At 31.4% G+C, this 8,502-nt stretch overlaps 1 long non-coding RNA gene across 1 annotated transcript; it reads left to right on the plus strand.

Moving 5' to 3' along the window:
- The first annotated feature begins 4,924 nt into the window (after positions 1-4,924).
- On the plus strand, positions 4,925-8,212 carry LOC134269302 (uncharacterized). Its single transcript, XR_009992549.1, has 3 exons — positions 4,925-4,970; positions 7,604-7,760; positions 8,153-8,212. It is a non-coding gene; the product is annotated as an uncharacterized LOC134269302 (long non-coding RNA).
- Positions 8,213-8,502: the final 290 nt, after the last annotated feature.

Raw genomic sequence — 8,502 nt, forward strand, 5'->3', positions numbered from 1 at the left:
CAATAATTTATGCGCATTAATTTGAAAGATTTGTTCAATTATAAATATTGTTCAAAATAGTTTACGTAAAATAAAATCATATTTATTGCCACGGTTACATCTGATAAAATATGATAAAGATTAAAGTAATTACCCAAAGAGTTAGAATTTAAGTGCCAAAAGGTCAACTTAATTGTACCGTAGATCAGTAAGATGAACAATGGCCCCCTTTTGCTCTGCTATTTTGAGTCACTCTATATGAGTACTTATCCAAAATATACTTCTAAAAAATCCTTGATTTAACTAATTTCACGGTGACATACCTTAATGTGGTATGAATTACATGTACATTCCAGTAACGATTGGAAAAAAGGGTAGTGTGGTGTTCTGTGAGAGATTTAACAATTATTGAAGGGACCTACAGTAGTGGATAGTCTTCAAGAGGAAAAGAGTTCCATTCCTTTATTGTCACAGGGACAACAGATAATTCATAAATGTTTAATCTACACTAAGGGGTACAATAACTTGATTGTGATTGTCGTATTATGTAATTTTTGTTCGAGTGATCTATTGTTTGGAAATATTTCTTTCAGATATTTGGGTGAAATACTATGGAAAATTTAAAACATATATACGAGGGAGATCAAAAAGTTCTTGGACTAGCGCCATCAAATTAAATATGCTTTAGGTAAATCAATGAATTTAAAAACATCTAGTCAGCATCATCTTGTCTATCAATAGAATAAACAACAAATCATAAAATTTTATTTTTAATAAATTAGTAATGCTTTTGAAAGCATCGCCTTTTACAGGCGGCGCAACCTCGATCTAAATGTAACTAAGAACGACTTTTTTCATATGAACATTTCACATCCATAAATCCCCTCAATCCAGGTATGTGTTGGGGCACTATTATTCCATAAAATATAATTTTACATCATCTAGAAGTTCTATGAAAATTTTCCTAAATTTTACATGGAGTGTCCAAACAAATATTAGGCCTTCAAAATGACGCATAAAACTTGTATAGACACCTAGGAAATTTATAAAATGGCTACGGAGAAATAAAATGCGTCCAAAATTCTTTCTTTAATGCCAACTGAGAATTAGACAGAAAAAGGCATGCACAGTTAATGTCGACTTAAATCAAGGTGTAAAAATTCAATCACTTCAAAAATGACGTTCATCATGTGTTGTAGATATTAAGCTCAAAAAAAAAAAAAAAAAAAAAAAAAAAAGAACAAAATATACTTGAATAATTAATCGAGGATCTCTCACATTGTAAAAATCCATTTGCGATTTTGTATGCATTGAAAGCTGCTCTTCATGACATTGTAAAGTCATATAAAACAAGGCGGGGTTTAGTCTTTACTCAGCTCCAGGGAAACTCATCAAAGTAAGTGTAAGAGGCAGAAGAAGCCGACATTGCATCTTCGCTAGCCAAGGGTTTCTGATATGCTACTCTCCAAATAAGAAGAGTAGCGTATCAGAAACCCGTGGCTAGCGAAGATGCGGACATTGAAAAATAATGACGTTGTCGGATGTCAAGATTTTGAGGAACTAAACGGTGACAGCGCCAGTTGATCATTTATTGTCGTTTTTATGTTATAATAATATGGCAAATAATAAACGTATCAAGCTAAAATGTTAATTTTTTTTAATTTTATGTTGTTATATGTTCCTTATGAAATTCGAAAGCACAATCTACATAGTACAAAATTTATAGTCTCACACCACGAAGCTTTTGATAACCTCTCGTATAGTTGTTTTTTTTTCTTTTGACATTCTTCTAACAAGTAATTCCCATCTAGTTTCGAAATATAGAGGATCTCGGGATGCCAAAGAACTTAATCCAGTGACTCTTCTTGTTGCCGCAATTTGCAATTTTTATGGGTTTTTTTTAATCGTAACTAGAGCACCCGACAAACACTTCAGTTGCGTATTTTATAAATGAGGTCTTATAAAAGTGATAAATAAGATATATCAAGTTTTAGAACTGACCTTGAACTGCAAATTTTAAGAAGTCGTAATTTTTTTTATATTCATTGCCATGAATGATTGTAATCAATGTACACTGATAATCTGAGGTCGTGTAAAAAAATACCTTTTAGTATGTGATTGTTTGATGATACAAAATCTAAATTACAGTCTTTATTCCATGCATTGTAGTAGATCTACAGCTTTCTAAGTACTAAAAAAAATACTTGTAGCTTTTATTTTCGAAGGGTTAAATATGAATAGCCACAGTTCCTACTTGAAAGACCACCGTTCAAGTTAATATTTTATCATTATTTAATCCTTATTGAATGTATATTTTCAGAACATTTCTGTAAAGAATTATCCTCAGCATGCAAGCTTTACCAATGTATCCATATGTCTCAATAGAGCAAATTGCAAAAGACCTAAAGGCTTTCACTGTTCGGGGGTTGCCCCGTGGTGCCGTGGTTGAACGTCTGCTCTTGGGTGAGAAGTAAGGAGTTGATTTTTACCTTGCAGGCTGGAATCCTATTAATATTGTGGAACACGGGAATCGGTCAGGTGCTGGTACGAAAAAGATCCCTCTCAGCTCAATGGCCCTGAGTGGCGAGTATAGGGCAAAATTTGCAGCTCTCTACCGGCACTTGCTGGCGTCTCCATATGAGTGAAAAATTCTCGAGAGGGGCTTTGAAAACAACACATATTGTTCGTGGCGTGCTGACAACTTGCTTGTCGAGAAGTTTACCATGATAAGTTTGACTTAGCAAAGCGTAGCTTAGTTCGCCTTATGTTACGGTTTAAGGCATACTTAAGTAGTACTTAGACAGGTCCTAAGATTATGCCAAAACGGTACTTACGACCCTACGTAAGTCAAAATCTTAGCAAGCTTTATGTTACGGGCCCCGGGACTGGTATAAAAATAACAAATCAATTACCATTGAACTGTTCTTTGTATTCAATCTGAATTTTATGGCCAAATTGTCATTAATATTGAATTAAATGAAAGTAAAACGTAGGTGGGAATCACACAGTTAGTGTCCATTGTTTCTTGAAAGTGTAAGGATGTGTTAATCAAACGAAGTTTCTCGACATTTAAAGTTCGAATAATTTCAAGATAAAATAAGTTTTTTTTATCAAAATGTATTTTCGTGTGAAATGCTATTGCAATATAAAATTTGTGTGACATTTCAGGGAAAATTTGGGAAAATATTAAGTTCAAATCTGTGTAATTTTAAGTACCTTTAAAGAAGAGAAAATGAAAAGTCAATTTATAGCATCCAAGTATAACACATTGACACTGCAGGTGAAGTCCGTAAAGCGAAAACATTAAATTGACCAAAGTGTGGCTTGTACAGTGGCTTGAGATCGACGGTCTTCAGAAATCTAATATGGCATCTATAACTTTAACTTGTACTCTCTTGCTTTTACCAGTTATGTTCAACTTTACGTTTTAAGATGTAATCACTTTCCTTTGCTCATATAGGAATTTCTTTCAGATATCAAATAAATATTTGATATAAAACTTTGGTCAGTTTTGGTGTTGATTGGTCCCATATGTCATTAAAAGCCCACACATAGTATATTAAAAAAAAAAAACAAACAAATTGCGTACATATGAATTCATTTGTCAAAAATGATATTTAATTTTTTTTTTCCCCAACGTGTTTAACTTGTGACATTTTTCCTCAAGCGGTTAATGAATGAATGATCTTTCATTAATTGCTTGTATCATGCATATCGACCATTACATGTAAAAATAATCCTCTCTCTCTATCTCTCTCTCTCTCTCTCTCTCAATAACACACAGAGAATACATTTTCACTTAAACATATTTAAGAAAAATTATTTTCTCACCTTGGTGTTATTCGCCTATTTTTTAATACTGTGCTATATTATTACGATAAAATTATATGCATGCCTTATCAAGCAAGTCAACTTTTTGCATTCTTTAATTTTTTTTTAATTTCATGAGGGAAAATGTGAAATAAGAAATTTTGTTTCAGGGCAAAAAGATTACATTTGTGCTAAAATATTTCGGGGAAATTTTCAATTTAATCGAAAAATTTTGCTATTTTTAACAGCTAATTATAATATAGATGAACGATTCTTGAAAACAAAGCCAAGAATAGCTATGTCAAAAAAAAAAAAAGATCTTGGAGAACCAAGCTTTTTGCAAGCAGGGAAATACATAAAATGGTAGAAGATGCTGCTTGTGATCGTATACGAGCATCTTGGACAGCCTTTTAAGGTTAGAAGCATTGCCTTTCTAGAGGACCAATTCCCGACACTATAGTCTGAGCATTGATTGAATGGATTTTGCATTGTTTCCATTTCTCAACGTGATTTGTAGTTTATTTTATATATTGTTCTTTAGATCTAATTGATACCTAAAAACAACAAAATGCACTTATATAATAATTCGGTTGGAAATAATTTTTTATAAAAGAAAAAAAAACAAGTCTGTAGAACAGAAAGGTATTACAATATTTGGAATAGATATTTACATTCAGATTTGGAATCGGTGTTTAACGTTATTTAACGTATGAAAGCTTTAAAACTGGTTACTCCTTGTATTCTACGACAAGAAAGTAAACAATATAATATTGTGTATTTTAAAAAATGTTTTTTTCCCCAAGATTTTTGCAAACTTCCTTTAGTTTCATTCAAAATTTTAAGTAGATTGATTTTTTTCAGTTTATTTTCCGGATGCTATGATGAAATTAAGACATATAGCAACCATATTTTATCCGATATATGTTTCTAATAGCAATTTGTAATGATAAGCTATGTTTCATCAAAATTTGTGATCATTCGTCCCAAAAATGCAAAAGATGGTTACAGAAGCTGGATTGCTCTTGAATCAAAGCTGCTGCTATCTCGTCTATCATCAGGTGTTAATTTATCATATCCAAAACAAATCGTGATAACTACAGGTGACATATTGTATCATAACTGTTATATAACTACATTAATTTCCCTCAAAATTAAAGACAACGCCAATCTGCAACATAAAGGTAACGTAAGAATGACTTTTATTGTACATGTATTATTTAACAAGTACTGTTGTATATGTGGGAAATTTAAACTATAGTCGAAATAAAATGATATGAATAGATACAAATAAATAGTTTTTAAAATATACAAGTAAAGTGCAATGAATGAAGGGATTTTTTTTAAAACAAATTGTTTCCTTTTTATATTAATGTATTTAACAATCATTTCTTATTGTACATTTTGTTAATTCTTTAGCGCTGCTTTGTCCACAGTTTATTTTCTCTTACAGTTTAATGTAGCTTAATTGTCTTTATAAGATGAACATAAAAAAACACAACTTGAAAATAAACTCGAAATACAGCACATGTTTGATTTGTGTATGGCAATTAAATATGAACATTTTTGCTCTTATTGAGGTTCTATAAATAGAATTTCAAAGCAGATTGTGGTGCATGCCCTTTTGCTGATTTTTTTAAAAAAGAAAGTTGCAGGGAATGCCCGAGTACACAATTCCGCAAATTTAACGATATCCAGTAATGGATATACGATTGGCAATTTCTAGGATAATACAGAATTAGAGTTTTTTGTTTGTTTTTCAAACTTGCAATTTCTATTTAACATAAAATTTTGCTTGATTGTAAGTAACACGTCAAGGGTTCTTCTCAAAAATCAAGTTAATTTGATTCCTTGATTATTTTCTCGTTTGACATACATGCTTAAATCTGAAAACGACTCGTAAATAGGCATACGCCATTTTCGATATCACATCTACGATATCAACACAAGGATATGACTGCTTTATTGTCACGGGTATCGGCGACCCATGTTCGTGCTTGTTCATTTTAAATTACGTTGTATACATTTTATTGCATCTCTAATTATTTATCTCTAATTTTTTGGAGGTCCGTGTTCTGCTCCTATTTTGAATTAATTCTTCTAGACTTTTTGAGCTTGAATACTGTTCGTTAGCTCCATATATTTCAATTGTATTTGTTTGTATACTGCACTGACCTGTACAACTATTAGAAGTTTCTTTGATACCTTACTTGCATTAAAAGTATTACAGTTATTTTGTCGCTACCGAGTGCTGTCTAACATACGTCCGTCTACATAGGTGTTGACTGATTACACTGAAGAGTGACTTAGTCAGGTGCTTTATATTAAGGTTATCAGATATAGCGAAAGTCCGATCAAAAATGGCGAGTACATTCCTTTTACGAATCATGTTCAGCTATAAATACGAATTAAAATGGACAATTATAATAAATTGTTTTAATATCTTTTAAAGACACATTCTGACTTCTGTTTTAATTTAGTTAGTTCTCCATTAACGGAAGTGACAAAATTAATAGATCTATATGCTTTTATTAATATTCTTTGAGAATTCTTATGTTTTGTTCATTCAAAATGCAGTCTGAGAATTTAATTGTTGTGCTACAGTGTTCACAAATAATCTGTCGAATTTCTTCGAAATAATTGTATTAATTAACGAGGCCCGATCTAGTTGATCTGCGCATACGTTTTAACGCAGCGTCGCCTCAGGCACGTCACAATACCCTTGCCTGCCGTCACAATTGAACATAATAACGTCACAATTAAAATGACGTCAAATTGCGCTAAACTGTTTCGCTGATCTTGCTTACCTGGTTGCTCCATAGACTATGCATTGAAAGCTGGCATTTCCATTATTTTTTTTAAATATTTAAATTAATAAACAACTTTGGAACCTTATTAATTTTGAGGGATCAATTTTTTGGTACAGATTCATTAATTTTATCCTGTTTTATTTCAATTTGTGAGTTTAAAAAAACAAACGCTGCTACTAAAAGTAAACGATTTTAGTCTCTCTCTTTGAACATGTTGAAGTGTTTATACACACTCATTTTATTGCGGACTTGAATATGCATGGTGATTATCTTCAGTTTTTTTTTTTTTTAAAAGTCTATAAATCATTTAAATTGAACCCCCGAAATATTTTCTTTTTATATATATTACATGACATTAGTAAAAATCGCAATTTTGTCGCCTTTAGCCCCCCCCCCCCCCTCTACCCCTATTTTCCACGTAAAACAACGTTGCGTGTTAAGAGAAAAATAAAGGATGGCGAGAGAATAATTTCATAATGTAAGAATTATTTATTTTTTAGAAACTAATACAGTATTGTATTCGTTTGTTGGTGTTATGTTAACCTATTGCGACCTATAAAATACGTAGTTGGATAGAATAGATCTAAATTTTGTGTTTTGACATGCCCCCTTTTCACTGCAATAAAGGCTACCGCCAATTTTCTTTTCATTTTTTATAAGAGGAATGAAAATTGCATGATATATGTGAAAAACAAAGAATTTCATCATGAATTTTTTTTTAATTTGTAAATTTCTTTGTTTATTGAGGAGCTTTAGTATGTAATTGTGTATAAAAACAAGAAAAATGGTCCATATCTTGACAGTGCCCCCATTTCACTACAATAAAGGCAAGGTAACAAAATTTCATTCTAATTTTTCTAAGCATAAAACATACAAGTATATTTCCAAGAATTAAAATTTTTTATCATTCCGTTTTCGTAATTTTCAACTAGATCGGGCCTCGTTAAGATTGGATTTTTTAAAAAAAACTTTAGATTTCAATTTTCAATTAAATACTTATTTTGTAGGATGAGGACTATTATACTCCTTTGTATTGTGCTTTTTACGTCTCTTCTGGTCGTGGAGGAAGTGGAATCAAGCTGGTGGCGACGAAACTGTAGATGTGGCTGCGCTTCGAAAGGATGTGGATGCACGTGCAGATTGCGGAGAAGAAAGAGGAGTGTGGTAATTTCCGCTCAATTGTTGAGGACTAATTATATATTTTAAGAATTAATGTACACTGAGAGCTTTTTTGTTAATTCATATACTGTAATACTGAAAAGCATGGATAGGGGCAGTAAAATAATCTAACTTTTTGCTCTCAGTTTTGCCAAAAACTTGTACTGTTACAGTAATACATAAACTTAATTGTATATATTTAAATGGCGACAAATTTTATCTTACATTACAAGATTGGTCTTCGATTATGATTGCTTTATTACATCAATGATGCCATGACCCTTTTTAGTAACGTATTTTTCTGTCATTAATGAATGAAATAATAGAATTAATGCTATAATTTTTAAATGCTCAAAAATTACGATATAAAGAATCAGGTACAAACCTATCTTTTATAGGACGAATCTGCAAGACTCCATCGCCAGATGAACTTCCCAGGGTAATTAAATTACACATTGTTATTTCTTGGATTGAACTGAACTGAATTCATTAATCTCTTCACAATTTTTCAGTATAAATGCACACAACGATAACAAATAAAAACATAATTATTACATGCCTGAGTATATGAAGACAGACAAATAGAACAATTATATATAGGTACAGTGTATAAAGATCTTTACTAATTCGGGAAGCGCGTTTCAGTAAAAAGTTTTTTTTAATAAATATATACACAGTTGTCTTAAGAATGATTGTTTATCTAAATTTAATTTCTCTAGTTTCAATTGTTAGATAATGATTAATAGTA

Source organism: Saccostrea cucullata, unplaced genomic scaffold, assembly GCF_032062105.1.
Source record: "Saccostrea cucullata isolate Sc308-1 unplaced genomic scaffold, CSIRO_AGI_Scuc_v1 ctg9174, whole genome shotgun sequence".
Lineage (NCBI taxonomy): Eukaryota > Metazoa > Mollusca > Bivalvia > Ostreida > Ostreidae > Saccostrea > Saccostrea cuccullata.